The 21,638-nt window shown below is 47.5% G+C and overlaps 1 protein-coding gene across 2 annotated transcripts in view; it reads right to left on the bottom strand.

The window, feature by feature from the left end:
* The window catches only part of Prkce (protein kinase C, epsilon), a 486,882-nt gene that overhangs the window by 35,244 nt on the left and 430,000 nt on the right, over positions 1-21,638 (bottom strand). The window lies entirely within an intron of this gene.

Below are 21,638 nucleotides of genomic sequence, written 5' to 3' on the forward strand. Positions count from 1 at the left end.
CCTCGCACCTCCACAATACCTACAGAACCTCCACAATACCTCAGCACCCCTACAATACCTCAGCACCCCCCAATACCTCAGCACCCCACAATACCTCAGCACCCCCATAATACCTCAGCACCCCCACAATACCTACAGAACCTCCCACAATACCTCAGCACCCCCACAATACCTCAGTACCCCCACAATTCCTCAGCACCCCCACAATACCTCAGTACCCCCACAATACCTCAGTATCCCACAATTCCTCAGCACCCCCACAATACCTCAGTACCCCCACAATACCTCAGCACTCCTACAATACCTACAGAACCTCCCACAATACCTCAGCACCCCTACAATACCTCAGCACCCCCCAATACCTCAGCACCCCACAATACCTCAGCACCCCCACAATACCTCAGCACCCCCACAATACCTACAGAACCTCCCACAATACCTCAGCACCCCCACAATACCTCAGTACCCCCACAATTCCTCAGCACCCCCACAATACCTCAGCACCCCTACAATACCTACAGAACCTCCCACAATACCTCAGCACCCCCACAATACCTCAGTACCCCCACAATTCCTCAGCACCCCCACAATACCTCAGTACCCCCACAATACCTCAGTATCCCACAATTCCTCAGCACCCCCACAATACCTCAGTACCCCTACAATACCTCAGCACTCCTACAATACCTACAGAACCTCCCACAATACCTCAGCACCCCCACAATACCTCAGCACCCCTATAATACCTACAGAACCTCCCACAATACCTCAGCACCCCCACAATACCTCAGTACCCCCACAATTCCTCAGCACCCCCACAATACCTCAGCACCCCCACAATACCTCGGTACCCCCACAATACCTCAGCACTCCTACAATACCTACAGAACCTCCCACAATACCTAGTATCCCCCACAGCAGCAGGGCCATACCAAGGTTAGGACTCATATCATTTAGATCCTTCTGTGGTGAAGGAGTAGGTCTCCCATGACCGCCATCCTTCACAAGCTAACTAGCTCAGTGGATTCTGGTTTACATATATATATATATATATATATATATATATATATATATATATATATATATATATATATATATAATCATCTGAATCAAAAAAGGTCACAAGAGTTCAAGCTGCTGGGTTTGAGAGAGGGAGATGGCAAATGGCTGGTGTAGCCAACATCTGTTGATGTATAACCAACAGTAGTGGCTCTCAGGGTTGGGTGGAAGCTAGTAGCATTTGGACAGACCTTGAAGAGAGCAATCAAACGAGACGGGAGGTGGAGGCAAAGGGAAAGAACAAGAGAACAGAGTTCCTGATGATACTGAGGTAAGACAGATGTGTTAGAACCAACCTTAAAGAGTCTGGGATGCCAGGAAGAGGGGTTTGAAATCCGTGCTGAGGGGGGCTGAGCCCTTCCTGCAGGAGCATGGTGCCTTAGCAAGGTTAATCTCCTGGGGGTGGAGGGGAGAGAAATAATCTAGATCTAGATGTTTCTGTATAGGAGAGGCAAGAGTCATAGGAGTGGGCCAGCCTTAATCAAGGTGGTTTCTTTGAGGCCCATTTTACTAGAAAATAATTTTTTCTACCACTCCTGCAAACCCCAGGCCTGGCTTTGTAGAGGATTCTAGACTATATGGTTGGAGTAGCCACTACATGCTCCACTTGTGAACTATGTGGTTGGAGTGAACCTGTGTCTCCCTCAGCAGCTACTCTGGGCTACTGAGGTGAGCCTTGCAAAGAAGGCCTCTTCCTGTACAAGCAGAGGTCAGGAAGGGCCATGCTCATGCACCCGCTGGCATCTGAGCTTGAGCTCCAGGCATGGGGCCCAGACTGGAGGGGAGGTGGGGCAGGAAGTGCTTCTGGACCTGCCTGCATTGTATCTGTGACCCTATTTCTGCTTACGGCTGGGATTCCTTGAGAAAGAAGAAATCACATAGAAAAGTGCTGCTCTAGGCAAATGTTCCAGAGTGAACAGACGGAACAGTGAGCCCAGTGCTAGCCCCTGACCCCAGCACTGGCACTGAGGGGGTGAGGCGAGGCTCTGCCTGGGTGGGAAAGCAGGGATGAAAGCTAGGCTGGGATCCATGCTGCCAAGGGTTTCATGACTGGCTGTGGCATTGACCTGCTAAAAGTCACCTTGCTGGGCTGGTCCCCTGACTGTCAGTCAGCTCGGGACCACACACTGTGTTTGTGGCTTGTTTGAAGGACCGATGGGATGAAGTATGTGAAAGGTGAATGTCTTCTGCCTCATCTTTTTCACATCTGTCACACAAGATTTAAGTTGGAGGAACCCCCAACTGTCTGCAGGCCCAAATGTCCCCTTACAGTAGTGTTGCTATTGGGAACTTGGGCATGTGAGACTGGCCAAGGCAGATATTCCTCCACGCTGTCTTGGGTAGGCTTGGGACCCCATGTCCACTTCCTCATCTCTGTGCTGGCCCTGTGTAGGACTTGCACATGCTGCTGCAGTCTCTGAGTCCACACATGCATCAGTCCTGTTGTGTCTAGGGGACACTATTATCTTGGAGTCATCTGCCAATTCTGAGTCTTAAAATCTTCCTGCCTCCTTTTCCACACGGAGTCCTGAGCTCTGGAGGGCAGGGGTCCATGATGACGTCTCACTTAGCACTGAGTTCTCCACTCACTCTCTAACACTCCCCTGTCTAACAGTGGGGCTCTGTGTGTGTACAAGACAGGGTTTCTCTGTGTAGCCCTGGCTGTCCTGGAGCTTGCTCTATAGACCAGGCTGGCCTCGAACTCGGAGGTCCACCTGCCCCTGCCTCCCAAGTTCTGGGATTAAAGGCGAGCGCCACCACTGCCTGGCCTTTGTGTTAATTTTTCTCTGCAAGAAGCTTCTCTGATATGGGTTGAGCAAGGCACTGTCTGTGGGTAAGACTAGTATGTCAGAGTCTAAAGAGCCCAAGGCAGTCTTAGGCTGGCTCTGATCTGACTCAGGTTGCCAAGTGGAGTGGTCTAGGCCTCACCAGGTACCACCCATCCTTCTCATAGGCTTCTGGCTAGTTAGGGACAGCACCCTGTTTCTTCCCTTTTGTTCCCTTTGTTCTTCCTTTTGTTCTTTCTCTAGTCCACTTCTCCCTGGCCTCTTTGCTTCCTGCCCTCTCTTCTCCCTGGGGAAGAAGTTGACCCAGCTGCTGTCGGATATGAACAAGTTTACGGGGTGCCCTTGTCTATGACCTGGGTTGGCCTTAGCTAAAACACTCCTTCCCACCCTGCAGCCACTGATGTATGGAGTCCTACCTCTGGCTACTTCCTCCTATCCCCACTCTGACATCTGAACCTTTGAAAACTCTCAACTTTGCACACAAAACCAAACACAGGAAGAGTGAGTGACTTCTTTCTTTTGGGACAGGAGGTTCAGACAATCCCTGGGAGCCTGAGAGCTGGCTGCTATTAGACTGCCGTTTCTCAGGAGATCTTCAATCTCATCACAAAATGTTCATCCCTCTGGGGCAAGCTTGTCTAGCACATGGTTGTCAGGAGAGGCAGTGTGTGTGTGTGTGTGTGTGTGTGTGTGTGTGTGTGTGTATGCATGTGGATGTATATATGTGTGTGTGTGTATGTATGTGTGTGTGTTTGTGTGTGTGTGTGCATGTGTATGTATATATGTGTATGTATGTATGTGTGTGTGTGTGTGTGTCTGTGTGCACATGCATGCATGCGTGCATACCTGTGTGCATGTTAGCGATGGTGGTGGGGACTTAGCACATAGGATCCTCAAGGAAGCTGGGCCATGGCTGCTAAGGGAAGATGGGATGCCTTTCCCCATGAGGAGGAGGGGAGAGGGATGCTGGAAGGAAGCAGTGGAGGACAGTGTTGTGTCCTGTCTTGTCTTCCCCCTTCCCGCCCCCTGGTTTTCTTCCTTCTCCTCTCCAGCAATGGCTTCCTCGGGCCCTTGGTTTTGTACTTCCCCAGGCCTGCCAGGAGTCTCACCTGCAGCTTTAACTGATATTCAGATGAACCAATAGGAATCTGTAGGCCTCTAGGAGGGAGGAGTTTTGGGAGGGATGGTGCCCAGCTCTGCCTTCTCAGAGATCCAGCTCCCGGGCAGGGAAGGGGCGGAGGAGGCAGGGGTGCGTCTTTCTTCCCGGAGAACTCCCAGGTACTCAGAATCCAGCTTAACACTGGACAAGAGTTTAGCTAAAGTGACCAACAGTTTTGCAGAAAGACAACTGCCCAGTTACCGACCTTATCTTCTCAGTCCTCAAAGACAGGCTCGTGACCACAGTCTGGGACTTTTTTTAATGTTTAAATGACTAAAGGAATTGTTTCAGAATGAGACCTTTATTGTCCCCCTTTCCTTAGAAATGAACCAACGTGATAACCTTTAGTTACTCAATTTACTGCTAATGTCATTCATGTTTTCCCTCTTTAGTGGACCACAGAGCTGTCCTCAGAGGCTAAACTTCTAACCTCCCTTCAGCAACAGATGACATGCCCGCCTCTCGACATTCTTGCTGACGTGCTATGCTGCCAAGCTTCGGTGTGCACTAAGTTTAAACAGTATCTCAGAACATTCTTGCGTTTCTGTAGAAGTTTCGGCGTATGTTTTCACATGTTTAAGGAGCAGTAGGGTGTGTGCGCACGTGCGCATGCGTGTACGCACGTGCGCATGCGTGCACACACGCTTCTCTTCACTGGGGCGGTTGGTGCTGATTCTCAGTTCTTTCCCATGCGGACCCAGACTTGGTGCAGGATTATTATTTGACATTGGTTGTGGCTCATGGGGTTTTTACTTACATCATTTATTTTAACATAATTGAGTGGATATTCAGTTTACTCGTTTTGGATTCCATGTCTTAGGTTGAATTTTTTTTCCTTTTCAAGTAATACATGTATTCTGTTAATGTTCCTCCCTCTCGTTTTACTTTCATTTTATAAACGTAAATCTTTGGTGTGCTTACTTATTCTGACAGAAATTTGAGATACACCTCCAACTCTCCTCGTTCCTAGAAATCTGGCAGCAACCTGATGTTTAATGGCCACCTTCCCGGTCCGAGCGGCAGAGCCCCATATGCAAATGGACTGCCCTTACTACTTTTCTTTTCTTTTTTTTTTTTATTCTTTTTTTTCCGGAGCTGGGGACCGAACCCAGGGCCTTGCGCTTCCTAGGCAAGCGCTCTACCACTGAGCTAAATCCCCAACCCCTTACTACTTTTCTATAGCACGCTTTTTAGTTACCGTAGATTTATAATAGGCCTAATACTTGGTGTGGCTGGTCTCCGTTTTCAAAATTTCTTAGCTCTCAGATTCTTGTTTATTTTTCCATATGAACTTTTGAATGGTCTGTTTATATATAGTTTTAAATCCTGGTGCTGCTTTATTGGGAACATGTTTAAAGTTACAAATTAACTTGGGGAGAATCGAGAGTTTACGATGTTGGACCTTCTTGGCCAATAGCTGTGTTTGTTTTTCCTTTTGTCCAAGTCCTTGTTTGTGCCCTTTCGTGATTGTCTTGTGCAGGTCCTGAGCCTTTCTTGCTACATTTTATGACAGGCTGCGGATTGTCCCAAAATACCCTCACTTCCTTAGGAAGTGAGCATTGTTTTCCTTCTCTTAAAAGTTGCTCAGTTATAAAGTAAAATTCAATGTCTCCTTTGGAGCTGAGCATGGACGTGTGGCTAAGTTCTAGCCAATCAATCACACATGTGGACATTTTCTCCTCTCCTCTCCTCTCCTCTCCTCTCCTCTCCTCTCCTCTCCTCTCCTCTCCTCTCCTCTCCTCTCCTCTCCTCTCCTCTCCTCTCCTCTCCTCTCCTTTCCTCCTCTCCTCTCCTCTCCTTTCCTCCTCTCCTCTCCTTTCCTCCTCTCCTCTCCTCTCCTCTCCTCTCCCCTCCCCTCCCCTCTCTTCCCCTCCCCTCCCCTCTCTTCCCCTCCCCTCCCCTCCCCTCTCTTCCCCTCCCCTCCCCTCCCCTCCCCTCTCTTCCCCTCCCCTCCCCTCCCCTCTCTTCCCCTCCCCTCCCCTCCCCTCTCTTGCATGAGGCTAGCAGCATGCCTGGTGCTAACAGCCAGTTTTAACCAGCAAAACTAGCATCGAATCAAGGGAATGGCTGGGTGACTCACAGAGATGGGTCTGTCTGAAGCTCTGCTGTCCCGTGTTGCTATAGTTACTGTACCCGAACTCACTGCTGAAGAACACAGCTATTGTTTTATTTTTTCAGTCTTTCCAGAGGTCTGAAGTAAGACTTTTGTGATTTGCCCCCTCTGAGCCCCCATTGTCTATAAATATCCAATACCTGTATGACAGTTTATGAACAGAAGTTATCAGTTCTTGCTGCGAGGCAAGATGCTGAGTGGCCCTGACTTCTGCTTCTGATCACGAATCCTAACTCTGCTGCTTCCTAGCTGGGTGGGTGAACAGCCCAAAGGATCTTTGTGGATTCCTTACCTTACATGTGAACTGGTGTAATTTGGTTGCCAAGACTGAAGGGTGGTTTGAGAAAGCTCTTCTCCAGGGGTCTTTAAATAATCAAAATTGAAAGCATGCATCCCAGCTAAGGTAAGGTAAGTAGCTGTGATCCCATAGCTATTCTTATTTTTGAAAGGAAGTATTCACTACATCCTCTTTTGCATAAGTCACCAAGGTGAGGGGGGATTTTCCCACCAAACCCAGTGAGAAAAAAATCCCAGCAAGTCACAGGGTCTTTCTGTGTTTGCCTCTGCTGGAAAGAGTAAAAGTGTGGTGGTGGTGGTGGTGGTGGTGTGTGTGTGTGTGTGTGTGGTGGGTGTGTATGTGTGTGTGGTGGTGGTGGTGTATGTGTGTATGTGTGTGGTGGTGGTGGTGGTGTGTGTAGGTGTGTGGTGGGTGTGTATGTGTGTGTGGTGGTGGTGGTGTATGTGTGTATGTGGTGTATGTGTGGAGGGGTGGTGTGTGTGTATGGGGGGGGTAGACCTGGGCATAACAGCCAGGACTGAGAAGAGCAAACATCTCAGACTATGGTGCCACACAGGGATCTCTAGGGGGTCTTGGGGGAGTGGGGTAGGGTGGGGTGGATGTAGGTCAAAGCTGAGGGGTGAGCCAGGCCCGGAAGTGCAGCTACTCCATGGATCCCCATTTCCTCTCCACAGTACCCCTATGTTGTCACTTTTCCCACCTGGGACACAGTTCTTCTAAACTGGTGGCAACTTCCCCAAGAGTGAAAGCCAGACCACATTCCTTCTATAAACCACTTGTCCTTAGAACATGGCTAGTACCTGAGACTTAATAGACCAGAAAAGAAATGGGGACAATGTCTGTGCTTGTCTTGAAACCTTGAAGGAGAAGTGCTGAACACCCCATGCTGCTACAAACCCAGAAGCTGTGTTTGAATGCTCCACTCCCTCGAGTGTTTGTTCCACAGAGCTTAGGCCTCCACGCCACATAGTTGACAGGAAATTCTTAGTTACTTGAGATAAGAGATCAGGAAAATGATTTCAGGGGTGCCAGCATTTGGATCACTCTTGAGGCAGGTGGTGCAGAAACTGCTTGTCTGAGGCTGACTGGTTAGTCAGGGAGGAATGGAAGTGCTCCTGGCGCATTTCCAAACACCTCCAGTATTTCACAAGACACTCAGGAGAAAGGCGAGCTTTCTCTGTGGAGTCAAAACGCCCTCTGGTTAAACGCCCCGGGCTATTGTAGCAAATGGTAATGACTGGCTGGTATCATCTGCCTGGCATCCTCTGTGGCAACAACCCAGCCTCTCTTTCAAGAATGCTCAGTCACTCAAAGGCCACATGAGGCCAAGCAGGGAGGCAAGTAAGGGGTAGCCATTATCTTCATAAACAAAAGCATGCTGAAGTATGAAGCCTGTGGAGTGATTCACTGTTTTGTTCTGTGTTCATCAGAGGAAGAAACCTACATTTTTGCAGATCAATCATTTAAAATCCAAAGAGCTGCTATGTGGAGGGTGAGGGAGGGGGAAGTGGGTGTGCACACGAGTGCCTCTGAGTGTAAAGGTCAGCATTGGGGGGTTCTTCAGTAACTCTCCACCTAGTATTTTTTGAGGCAGGGTCTCTCACTGAATTTAGAGTCAGCAGGCCTCAGGGGTCCTGTTGCTTTAGCAGTTATAGGGTTAACGGTTTGCATCGCCACATCCCCACCACTTTGCATGGGTTGTTGGGGTATCAGGCTCACTTTACCAACTGAGCCATCTCTCCAGCCATCACTGTCTCTTAAAAATAAGATATTTTGTGTGCTGGAGTATTTTACCTACAATGTAGGTATCCACACCAAATGGCGTACCTGGTGCCCACAGAGCCCAGAGGTGTTTTTGGGTCCTGTGGAACCAGAGTCACAGATGGTCATGAGCTGCCATGTGGGTGCTGGGAATCAAATCCCGTCTTCTGCAAGAACAGCCAGTGCTGTTAACCACAGAGCTATTTCCTGGCCCCAGTCATTGCTATCTGTCTGTCTGTCTATTTGTCTATCTATTTATATTCTGATCCCTTGACACAGGGATTCTCTGTGTATCCCTGGTTGTCCTGGAACTCTCTCTGTAGACCAGGCTGGCCTCAAACTCTGAGATTCCCCAAGTCCACACCACCACCCGGTGGTGTCTGCCCAGCTATCACTGCCTTTTAAAGAGATTTTCTCCAAACGCTTTCAGGTCAAGCCCACTGTTGACTCCTAACGTCTAGTTTTTATCTATCCCCGCCCTGCAATCTTGAAGGCTATTGCTTTCGTGATTCTTAATTTGATGGATTGCCCAGGCTGATCTCAGACTCCTGAGTCCCTCCCACCTCAGCCTTCCCAGCTGGCTGGAACTGGATGTGTGTCCTACTACACCCTCCAGGGAGGACTCTTATCTGCATTTTTCTAATTGAGAAAAAAAAAAGGGTCTGGGGACATTTATTTTTTAACTGATCCCTGACACACAGGTGGCAGGAAACCACTTCCATGTGCTTAACCACTTTGCCCTGTTGCCTGAGGTGAATTGAGTGCGTCCACGCTTGGCCCTTCTGTGGGACAGCAAGCATTGCTGCTACCACAGGATGGCTGTTCTGACTCATGGAAACACATTTATAAGATGAAACTGATAAGCCAGACAAGGGCATTTTCACCACACGGACTTATCTAGGGAGAGCAGGCCTTCACCTACTGTTCTGACAGCTAAAGACTCAGGTGTCAAATGGCTGGCTTAGAGCCAAGACAAGTAACCTGGGGGTGTACCCGGGAAGTAGGGCTTGGAGTCACTGCAGAGTAACTTATCTGATTGTAAGCCTCGATGCTTGCTTCCTACAAACCCATAGCAAGGGCCCGGATAGATGGCTCAGCGGGTGAGAGCCCACACTTCTTTTGGAGAGGACCCAAATTGGGTTCTCAGTATCTACAGCAGGTGGCTCCTACCAGCCTGTAACTTCAGTTCCAAAGACCCTGACTCCATCCTCTAACCTGCCTGGGGACTTGCATTCACTTGAAACCACACACAAAAACCAAAATACAACTTCTTTAAAGTTCACATCGAGGAAGGCTTGCACATGCTTAGCTTTTGCTGGGTAATTTCCTGACCCCTGTTGATGGAGAACAGGTATTTGTATCCCCTGTCATGGGGAAGAGGCTCCAAGGCCATCATGATATTCATATCTGGTGTCCCACCCCTTGTCATGTCACCAACCAAGTACATGTCACCATGGACTTATCAAAATGGCTACTTGGGATCCGATGTACAGACTAGATCTGAGGACAGAGATGTCAAACAAGTTGCTTCCCTGTGTTTCTCTGACCAAACGTGGAGAGATGAGGTGGTTAGCTCCATGCTGAAGACCTAACATTGTTAGGATCCACTGGCAACTGGAAGCTGTGAGACTTGAACCTTCAAACCTAACTGTTGTACACTAAATGCTGCCATCTCCTCTTGGGAGCAAATCTTTGTCAGTGCGCACTTAAACAAAACAAACCAAACGCAATTTTAAACCCGTGTTCTGCATGTATTCAGTAGTATCCTAAGATCTGAGGGCACTGTGTAATGAGGGGACCCGTGTCACCTTCATCAGTCTGGTCCCTGGCCTCACAAGTTACCATGTCCCCTCAAAATCAAAACAGGAGACACAGATGTCTGTAGCTGGTTCCCGTGTCTGCCCTTGGTGTCCTAGCATTGGCCCCACTTTGTGTCTTTCATGCACAATGAATGACTCCATGGGGAAGAAGCCTCTGAGTTGCCACAGTGCCTGGTACAATATGGCCTCTCCATAGTAGTCGGCTGAATGGGTACAGTAACAAGTAAGTAAAGAGACGATTCCTCAGATCCCATCCCTGCTAGCCATGTTTCCAAGTAACACACAGAACCACTTAAACATACTATCATTGGGAACTATTAAGTCACCAGAGGCGGCGCATCTGATGTCCTGTGGCCTCCACCCTAGTCTTCCCATCACTCAGGAAGAGATCAGTGCAACCAGGCTTCCTCTGTATCTCCTACGCACTACGGGATTCAAACTCTCCTTGTTGCCAATTCTCCCCCTCTGTCTAACCACATGGGTCTCAAGACAGCTCCTCACATTCAGCCACTCTGTCCTGCCTTGGGGACCTTTGTCATTCCAGCACCGCCTCTCCCCAGAGATGAGACTCGGTACAGAAGCTGTTGGCCACAGCACCTTGGTTACTCCCTTCATAGAAATTCACACAGCTTGTCATTATGCTGCTTGCTTATATAATGGCTTCCCTTGTATGAACTCTGTGAGAACAAGGACCATGTCTTTGTGGTCACAACTCAGACCCTAGAGCCTTGTGAAGTGTCTGGTTCTTAATGTTCATTGAATATTGGAACAAAGTAACAGCCAGGGCCTCTGTTAAGTCCAAGCTAGTAGCCAGTCAGTTAATGGTATGACTATAAGCTACCCCTCTCTCACCAGGCCTCGTACGAGTTTCATAATGTTTCTGTGTTTTACAAGAGTCTGTTTTGTGATAGGTATTGAAGCAACCAAAGGAGAAAACACTGTCTTGACCTCAAGGTGGATCCTGGGATGTAGAGTGTGATCTGGAACAAGCCAGGACACTGAGAGTGGTGAGTCCTGCCACAGAGCACAGGCAGAACACTGCCAGAATGCTTAGAAGGGGGCTGCAGTAAGTTTCACCTTTTTCAGGCCCCAGAAGTGTGTAGTTCTTAGACTAGCCAATAGTCTGTCATCATAGAAGGGCCTATGCCAGCAAAAGGACCACGAGTAACCTTCCTAGGGTTATGCCTAGATTCTGGGGGAAGTGGTCTGCAGGACCCAGTGAAGGGCCAGCATTCCCAGACAGGAAAGCCAGAGAATGACCCTCCAAGCTCCTATGTCAGGAAAAGGAGCCCAAATAACAAAACTAGCTCGTGTCCATCTTCCGTGTCCCGCCACATTAAGACCCACGTGTTAGGAGAGTGGTCAGCCCTTGCAGGTCACCTGACCTCCATAAAGAGCTGAGGAAACCCAAATGTAAGTCTGCGCCAGTTGACGGGAGTGCTGGGAAGGCACGTCTCTGGCAAACAGGAGGTCACCCAGGCTACTTGGAGGATATCAGAGGCCTCCCTCCAGGCCAGGGAGCTGAAAATGGACTGACCTCTGAAGGGACAGAAAACAGATTTTATTAATTAAAAAGATAAGGTTCACATTTGTATTTGTTTAATTTGGCTTTGGGAAGTATTTGCCTGAAGACTCTGTGTTGCATTTCAGCTGATCAGAAGTGTGTGTGTGTGTGTGTGTGTGTGTGTGTGTGTGTGTGTGTGTGTGATCATGCCTACACAGGGTCCAAGGGAGGAGGACACATCTTGAGAGGGTGGGGCAGGCATTTCTCATCTTCATCAAGAAGGATACGATCTTAGGGACTCGAACTCCAATCTGTTTCGTTTGATGACTTACTCCGAACTTAACGTGTGCCAGAGAACTGCAGTCTTGGCAACGGGGTCGACAGCAGACCAACAGCTCCCCAAGTTTACCTGAGCTGAAAGGCACCTCAGAGATGTCTTATAGACTCTGTGACTAGCTGGTCACACGGGAAGGTTTGCAGGGGAAAGGAGACTGTGGGAGACTTAGGAGGAAAGCAAACAGTTTGAGAGGAACAGGCATGGGAGCTAGCCCAACACTGAGCCACTAGCACACAATTATGACAGCAGCAAGGGAGGGAAACTGAGCCACCTGGAAGTCCCGAGGCAGAAGCGCAATCAAAAGTGATCAGTCAGTGACAGAGGCTCTCCGTCAGATTCTCTTTAGCAAGCTGTGGCCCAGGAAGGAAAGTCATCTGTCCTTAAAGCAGTGGCTCTCAATCTTCCTAATGCTGACCCTTTAACACAGTTCCTCATGTTGCAGTGACCTCCCCAACCATAAAATTATTTTCATTGCTACTTCATAACTGTAAATTTTTTTTTGCTAATGTGAATCATAATGTAAATATTTTTGGAGACAGAAGTTTGTCAACCCACAGGTTGAGAATCACTACCTTAAAGTTATTTTTCTTTTTAAGTTTTGAGTGTCCAAATTAAACATAGTAAATAAAGTGTGTGTAAATCTCAGTCATGGGAACAGCTGAAGTGTATGAAGTCTTAGGTTAGAGATATAGCACTTTTGACACGAAACAGAAGCCCGGGACCAGAGTACAGGATAGCACAAGTTATGCCTTTATGGAGTGTCTTTCCAGACCAAGAGAGATGCCAAGGCTAGCCCAGGGAACAAACAGCCTTGGGGAAAAAGAGAGTTCTGGACCTCAAAATGTGAAACCAGGAGGAGATTTCCAGAATCCCCCTAGGGGGTTAAGAAAGGAAGGCAATAATTGCAAGTGGCCCCAGGTGGCCCCCAGTGACACTTGCACAAGACCGCAGGAGTAGTCCTGCAGGCAGACACCTCATTCACACAAACCCCGCTGGCTCCAGGTTGTGCTTCCTTCACAACTTCCTCCTCCAGGCTGCCCAACCCCACCCCACCCCAACCAAGCATCTATGGCTTCTGGCCCAGCGGGCATCTGAATACTTCGCTTTCCTATCTTTTCATTAAAACCCATCCTTCTCCGAACTGTTGGTCCTCCTGCATGGCTTGCAAATCTATTCTGTGTCACTGAATTTAGGTGACACACGGGACTTTAATGCAACTTGCCCTCTGGAGCTGGATTCCAAGACAGAGGTGAGCTGGAGGCGGGACTGTCATGGCACCTTGCTTCCTCAGGGCCGCCACTACCTCACCCCTGTCTTACAGGCCACTGCTTCCACGGCTTCTCTTTGTTTCTGCTTTTTGTTTGTTGGGTTTTTTTTTCTTTTTAACTGTGTAGCCGTCACAGAGTGGTGCCTGAACGTCGCCGGAACCATTCTCCAGGCACTCAGAGAAGAGCACTGCGGCTGTCACAGCTGAATGAGCCTCACGTTAGAGCACTGGGATGAGATATTAGTAAGTTGTGTTCTGTGGAGAAAACCGGTTCTCTGCTTTGGGAAACACTGACCTCAGGTTCCAGACAATGTTCTTAGCACCCGCTATGTCTTAGAAGTGTTATGAGGGTGTGGTGGACTCGGAGACTACACGGTCCAACTTAGAATGTATTGTTTCACCATTGTAGGGCAACCTTGAGGGTTGAGTTCAGATTCTGTGTGTACAAAGTAAGTTATTTTGCTTTTTTAAAGGGTTAATTTCATTTTTATATGCTTCAGTGTTTTGCTTGCATGTATGTCTGGGTACCATGTGTATGTCTGGTGCCTACAGAGACAAGAAAGAGCGTTGGATCCTCTGGAAGTTACAGAAGGTTATACTCTACCATGAGGAGAGTTTACAATTCTGGGAACTGAACCCGGGTCCTCTGGAAGATGAGCCATCTCCCCAGTCTGTAGTTTTCTAAATAAAGCTAGTGTGTAGGGTAAATCAAGCCAAGTTGAGAAAAGTGGTCAGGTTTGTGAAAAAGACATTTCTTGGCAAGAAAACAAAGTGACTCGGCACCCATTAATGGCCCAGAGCTTGTCAGAGTCCTTTAACATTCTATCCTAAAATAAAGAAGTCGTGTGAAGTGTTATGGCCCAAAGCAGCACGTCACTGGAAACTGAGGAGGAGGTTAGCTTGTTAAGAGGATGTGCCAGGCAACAGGTAACTCTCAACCTCTCTCTCGGTGCTGTATCTCTACCATTCCAAGTCCTTTACCTCCTGGAAAACGAAATTCACAGGAAGCTCTTACAGGGGTGATTAGCTTATGGCTTCTCCAGTCAGAATGTCTCCCACAAAGTTCTCACTTGAGGACTGCACAATCAAATTAACAACAACGGCAAAAAGCAAGGAAGGTTTCAGTGTTTTAAGTTTACAGATCTGGGTTGGGATTTATCTCTTAGGCTGCACTTGGCTCATGGGATGCAGACTGGACTGCTCTGATTATCTCGTGGACTAGCACATCAAAAAGGTCCCTATCACCAAGGCAAAACCAAGTTTTTCACCTGATCTTCCCTGGGGGTAAGGTGGAGTAGAGAAGGGGGAAGAGAGGGGATGGGGAAGAGGAGAGAAAAGAAAATTGATTATAGCCACATGCTCAAATAAGCAGGCCTTAGCTACTAAGACGTCTTCTCTGACTTAACCCTTAGAAAACAGCGGCCTGATGTGAACTAGCTTCCCACACCACCCTGTTTCCTAACAGTCTGTGATCGCGCAGTGGAAACTTTCTGTTTGGTGGAATGAAGGCAGCTCTGATTCATGAATCTTAAGTAACAGCCAGTTAGATCTTTAACTGAGTATGTTACAATGCAGCCTTTTGCCACATAGATAAATAATAGCAATTATGTAGCATGTTATATACATATAAATATGAGGTGTGTGTGCAATATACAGTATGATTAATACCTGTAGAGATACAGATCTGAGAGAGTGAGAGAGAGAGCGAGAGAGCGAGAAAGATCAAGAGTTCTGTTACTCTTATATATAATAGTGTGTATCATTGACAATGAAGTGGTTAGTTGGGTCATACAAGACTAAGCCTGGACAGTGTAGAACCCTCAACCCCAGTCTCATTTACCAATCATATGTGGAGTTATGTGCTGCTCATCAATGGGACATGTTTGGAGACGTTGCCATTAGGCGGTTCCATTTTTATGCAAACATCATTGAATGAACATCCGTAGGTGACACATTCCCACGGGTCTGTGTAGTCTGGCACTGAAACCTTGTTGCTCATGATATGGCTTCACTTTATTCTTTGTATAATAAGGTATACATGAAGTAGATTTTTAATAAGATAGATTGCATATGTATGTATAGTAGATTAGGAGCTATAAATTCATATATACAATAAGTTATGTGTGTGATATAGAGTACAATTAAAATGTAATGGTTGTACAGTTATTTATATATTCTTATCTATATTCTGTGGCATACATGTATACACAGTGTACACATTACTTAAACTCAACAAACAAGTCCTTCCCAGTGACTTATACTTCTTGCTGTTGGACCCTTCCCAATTCTGCATTTTTTTTTTACCAAGCTGGGATTTATGATAATAGAAATGGAAATAGCAAGGAAGGCAACTCCTCCTGAAACCTTAAAGCTGGATGGGCCAAGCTCTGCCTTTTTGTTGGCTAACGTGAAGCCACCATTTTCTTGTACTAACAGTCCGTAATGGAGCTTAGCTAGACATTGTTTTCTGATCTGTTGATGACTTCGAAGAAGATGCATTGCCAGAAATTAGCTGGTAAGATAAACACCCACAACCATACCTGCCTCTCTTTAGAAACATAAATGTTCTGCTTTAGTGGAAAATGACTGCAGGGCACGAGTATAAAGTATAAAACAATTAAAATAATAAATCCAAATAGTAGCAACTCCCAGTGAGTCTTACAACATCGAACTCGATGGCTGCCAACCTGTGGAGTCTGCCCTAGGCCCTGGAGAGGCTGGGGTAAGGGGCAGGCACACGCAGACACTCAGGTGGTCTCCGCTAGGAAGCCAAGCTTGGCTGCAATCCAGGTAGAACAGAGCCAGCGGGACTCAGGAGGCTTAGGACAGAGGCTGCCCATAGATGGTGAATTTGCCTGTTTCTTCTCATACAGGAGTCGTTCAGTCAAGAATTTACAGAGAAGAATTTATATCGTGTGACGCACACTTGCTCTTGGTCCTTTGGTTTCTGTCCTCATGAGGTATTCATGTTAGCATGGAAAAGACAGCTACTACAAGACATGCTGGACTGTCAAGGAGTGGAAGTGCCCTGGATGGCCACACTAGGGTCAAAAGGAGGAGCAAGCCACTGGTCATGACGCTCAACGGCGGCGTTTGCTGAATCCCTCCTAGTGAGCTCATATAACTTCCCTGGAAACTCTGACATGGTCCCATCTTTACTCACAGGTTAGAGGGACTCTCTAGACTTTAAGAAGACAGACACTGTCCCCCAACTCCTACAGCTAGTCTAGGGGCAGGGACCCCCACAAAATAAAGTACAATTCTCACCCTCCATGTGTGACTGGGTTGGGTAGTAAATCTCTGCCTTCCCCCAAGGTCCACAATGCCAGGTTCTAGGAGATACTGACTGCTCAGCCGCTCCCCTGGTCATCTTGAAATTCTTAGCTCAGAAGTGGTCAGGTCTCCGGCTCTGAATTTGTTACATTTATTTATTTCGTGCAGGCACATGTGTTTGTACATGTCCTACGCATGCACAGCAAGGTCAGAAGTCAACATACATGAGTTGGTTTTCTCCTTCTGCTGTACGGAGCTGAGGTGTCAGATTCAGGTCATTGGGCTTGGTGGGCTTTGACTGTGTTTCTAGTGGTCAGTCAGGACCTTGGGATGCCTAGAAAACTGGTAAAAATGAAGGTGCCCCCAGGATGCCAATGACGGGTCAGAAGCACAGAGCTCTCCAACACATCACGGAGCTGAGCCTGGAGATTGCTTAGATTCTGCCATGGATGACATGTGACAATAGTTAATCTCACAGAACCTTGTGTTCCTGATCTTTAAAATGGGGATAACAAAATTCATTTCACAAGCTTCCTGTGATCCTCATAGGAGAGACAATGGGAAGGTTGGGGATCATTCCTGGCACAGAGTGGTGCTTGGCAGATTCTAATTCTCTTTTGTAAGATGTTTCTAAAATAATGTTCAAAGAGTCCACTTTCCTACTTGCCCTAACACATGAAAACATTTGTGTGTGTGTGTGTGTGTGTGTGTGTGCGTGCGTGCGTGCTACGTGGATGGATTTAAACATCTGCCCACTTGTTAGACCAACTACATCACAAGGGAAAGAACTGCAAAACCAAAAGACGAAGCCCTGGGAAGGAACTTGAAGGAGCCTCCAGCTGAGGAGACTGGAGGATGGCGCCTTCCCTACTGATGTGGTTTAGTCTTCATTTGCACGGCTCAGGGTTTACCTGTGTGGGAGGGGTGGGAGCACGAGGCCCGCTGACGCCTGACCCCTTTGATACTCTGTGGTTTCTGAGTCAGCAGCATGAAGGTAAGAGGACGGTGCTCCCTGTGTCCCTAGCTAATGCACATGGTTGTGTTTTCTCTCCTTACTTGTTTCCACTGACTTTCCGGCTTTCCTGACGTATCACTGAGCTGCCTCATAGTTTCCCAGAAAACCACTTTTCTGTGCAAGTGACCTGTAATTACTGCTTACTATGAAGAACCCGACCAAATGCCTCCCCTCAGGCCAACCTAAAAATCTCAATTTCCACGCTAGCACACTGCCCATGGTGGCGGCGTCTCACTACCAAAGTCTATAATGTAGGGATGACCGAAAGAACCAGTGTCATGGAGTTGAGACTGGAGAGGCCCTGCTTACCCTCATTCCCACAGCACGGGCGACCATTTGTCCCCTGAGCGTAACACAGTCGAGACCAACATGATCAACACTGACAAGGCACTCAGCCTTCGTATTGAGAGGAGGCAGGGAGCAATGTTAGTTATTCGACATATAAACACCTAGAACAAAGGTCTTCAGCCTGTGAGTTGTGACCCCTTTGAGGTGGGTTGTGTTGGGGAGGGGACCAACAACCTTCTCACGGGGTCCTCTAAGACTGTCAGAAGTATCAGATACCTACCTTACGGTTCATAATAGCAGCAAAGTTACAGTTATGGAGTGGCAATGAAGTATTAGGGTTGAGAGGTCACCACACACGAGGAACTGTACTAATGGGTCACATTAGGAAGGTTGAGAACCACTGTCCTCGAAGCTGATGCTCAAACCTAGGACTAGTGCACGATGACGCTCTCTAAGGTTTGTTTAAAAAAGAGGATCTAAACAGCTGTTTTGACTCCAACGTCGAAATAAAAGGAAGTGTTGAGTTGAATCATCACACAGTGGGCTGCCTTAAAGAAGATTCTGAGAATCCAGGACTTCGGTTATGCGTGGACCAAATATCAGCGATGAATTGCTCAAGGGCAAGGTTCAATGACCCTGAGCTGCATAAACCTGAAAGCTAAATAAAGAAAGGAAGCTGAAGCAGCAGAAGACCTACAAAGGTTGCGGGCTTTCTGACCCTTGAGCTCTCCTCTCTTCCTATTGGTTCCTCAACTCTGAGGCTAAAGGTCTAGGAACTTAAAATAGCTTGGACTCGGACTCGACATTTTAAGCTCAGCAACACCCATGCTTCAGGAGATGCCGTCAGGAACAAGAGCTTCCTCGCTGGTGTAGGCCTTCTTTGACCACCCTGGCCTGTACTCTGTGGTGCCCCTTCCTTGCCTCCTGTCTCTGGTCTTCCAACACTCGCTCGTTCTCCCAGGCCTCTTCAGCTTCCCTCAGGGATGCTCCTGGGAAGAGGGGAGCTAACTCCATTTCGTCAAATACTTTCATCGGGCACTTCTGTGCTATTCCTTTGGAGGCAGGGCACAAGAAGTCAAGAGAGCTAGAGAGAACCACCTTCAGGAGAAGACTTTAAGTCTTGGAATTAAATGAGAAATATGGGCTTGAATTTCAAGTGTCAAAGATGCAAATGTTAGCATTCACTCTGAGCTTTCCCCTCTTCCTCAGCCATTGAATCTCATCCCTCCCTTCAGGAAGCGTGTGTGGGCTTCCTCCAGTGAGGTTAACGGCTCTCTGATGGATCTAAGTCACCTGGACCCACCGAGCCAGGGAGCTGAGCATAGGCAAACATGAAGGTCCTTTCTGGGCACTGAGGTGCTCAGAGAAGGGATAAGGGAACACCACAGTGCTCACCACTCTGAACACAGAGCTCTCCTCCACAGCACAGGAAAGTCTCTAATACTGTAAAAGTTTGGTTTTTGTTTGTGTTTATTGGCAGCAATGAATTGAGTGTCTTTGAGAGAAAATGAGCAGGGACCCAGAAGAGACCCAGAAAGCTCTTCTTGGTGGAACTGGGTCCACTTCTAGGAAGACAGACATTGCTGGAATTCTTACTAAAGAAAGACCCGTTGAGCAGCTTTCTTCTGGAAACTTAGCATTGCCTGTGCTCGAACTTTGATACCAGGCTGACCTAGCAACACGCCTTGAGACCCATACGATGCTGGAGAAATAGTAAATACCTGGCAGTGCAGGGCCGTACGGAGGAACTTGTCTTAAGTAATCTCCAATCATTTAAAGCCAGCTCTCCGCTTACACACAATACACACAACTGGATTTCAACCCACTCATTCCGTGTTGGCAACAAACGCTTGTGGGTTGGACTTGATGTTCATGCTTGTTTGATTCAAAAGTGAGCTGTGAGTGACTCATGCCACAGGTATAACATTTGCTCTCCCGGGGAGGGGGTGGAGGAAGGTCTTCACTCATGTGAGGATCTCTAACACTGCAAGAGTTTGGCTTTGTTTGTTTGTGTTTATTGGTGGCAATGGATTTGGGGAAAATAAATTATTCAAAGACACAGAAAATAGCCCTTAAATCAGTAGCATTCATCTTGATGAAGTGACTAATTTATTTTTCTCCTTGTGTCGTAGATCTTCCAGGGCGGGCCTCTCCCACCTCCTACTCACAGTCTGCGTGTCGCAGCCAAACTCTGGTTCCACAGGAACATCTCAGACGTTTCCTCTCTCTCTCAGATAACCTCTTCAACTCAAGCTTTCAATTTAAATCTAGTCATTATTACCCAGAATGTCTATAGCCACTAATATTAGCTTCTTTGAGAGAACCTCCTAGAGAACGGTATGTCAGGAATCAAACTTAGTCCTCTTTGTTAATCACATATCGGAGGCGACGCCCTTGTTCAGTTGTGGATTGCTGGGTTCTACAGAGTGAGTGAGCTGTTGCACGGGTCCTCGGATCACTTTCCTAACATTCTCCCTAAAGAACTTTTTATGAATATTTTGATAAATGCAATCGCAAATCAGTAAAATTCCCATGTTCTCAGTTAAAAATTATTTTATTATGTATATCCGGATACTTTGCCTGCATGTCTGTGTACACCACTCGCTTGCCTACCTAGTACCCATGAGGTCAGAAGAGGGCAGTGGAGCTTCTGAGACTAGAGCTACAGTGGTCTGTGAGCCACCGCGTGGGTGCTGGGAATCAAACCCGTGTCCTCTGGAAGAGTAGCCAGGGCTCTGGACATTAAGCCATCACCATCACTCAGATTCCTATTATTATAAATTCTAGATGCAGACACAAAACTGCCCATGGAGAGAAGACTGACCTGAGGGGTTGCTGCAAGGAGCAAGTCTTAGGCAGCGAGAGGCTGAAGACATGTGTGGTAACAAGACAGCTATCCAAGAGTCTCTGTGAGTGCCACGGCAAACTGCTTCTCCAGATATGAATACACTAATGTAAGAAGTTAGTTATCTTATATTTCCTATTTACTTATTTGTGTAGTGTTTGTGTGTGTGTGTGTGTGTGTGTGTGTGTGTGTGTGTGTGTGTGAGAATGCGTGCATGCACACACATGTAGAATGAGTTTATTTGGGGCTATGTATAGGAGGATGGATAAAGACATATTTTACATCTTACCAGGGGATACACAATTGATAAAAATGTCTGTCTTCCTCTCAGTAACTGTTAATTGCCCAGAATTCCTCAGGGAGGGGTGGGGCCTCGCGTGCCTCTCCCCTCATGAAGAAAACCTTTCAATTCTTAGGGTCATCTGATACTTGGTAGCCACCGTCCATCATCACCATCTGCACCACACTGTGCACTGACCGTGCAAGCCAGAGTGCAACCTCCAGAGGCCCAGAAACACAGCCCCAGACGCTAAAGCAGTGGTTCTCAAGGTGTGGGGCACGGTACCCTCAAAGGTTCGCATATCAGATATCCTGCATATCGGTTTTATATTATGATTCGCGACAGTAGCAGGACTACAGTTACGAAGTAGAAAGGAGATAATTTAATGGCTAGGGGTCAGCACAACATGAGGAAGTGTGTTAAAATGTCGCAGCATTAGGAAGGTTCTGTCCAATGGCGATCTATGGGTGACATGTTGGAAAAAAGAACCCAACTCAAAAGGCCATGGATTTATGAGGTCATTGTCAACATAGATAGAAGTCTCTAATTAGAGAGTAAGGGAAAAGTTATATTGAACTGATCAAGTAAGATTTCCCGGGGGTGGGGAGGTGTGTGGGGGGGATCTCAGTGTTTATCTGGGTATCAACAGACTGCACTGCACTCTTGTTTAGAAGGAGACCTCGAGGGTCTGGAGAGGTGGCTCAATGATTGAGAGAGAGCACTTGTTGCTTGCTCTTGGTTCCCAGCGCCCACATGAGTTTGACCAGCACCTGCAACTCCAGTGCAGGGGATCGGATGGCATCTTCTGGGTACTGTGCACACACGGTGAACA

This window comes from Rattus norvegicus, chromosome 6, assembly GCF_036323735.1.
Source record: "Rattus norvegicus strain BN/NHsdMcwi chromosome 6, GRCr8, whole genome shotgun sequence".
Lineage (NCBI taxonomy): Eukaryota > Metazoa > Chordata > Mammalia > Rodentia > Muridae > Rattus > Rattus norvegicus.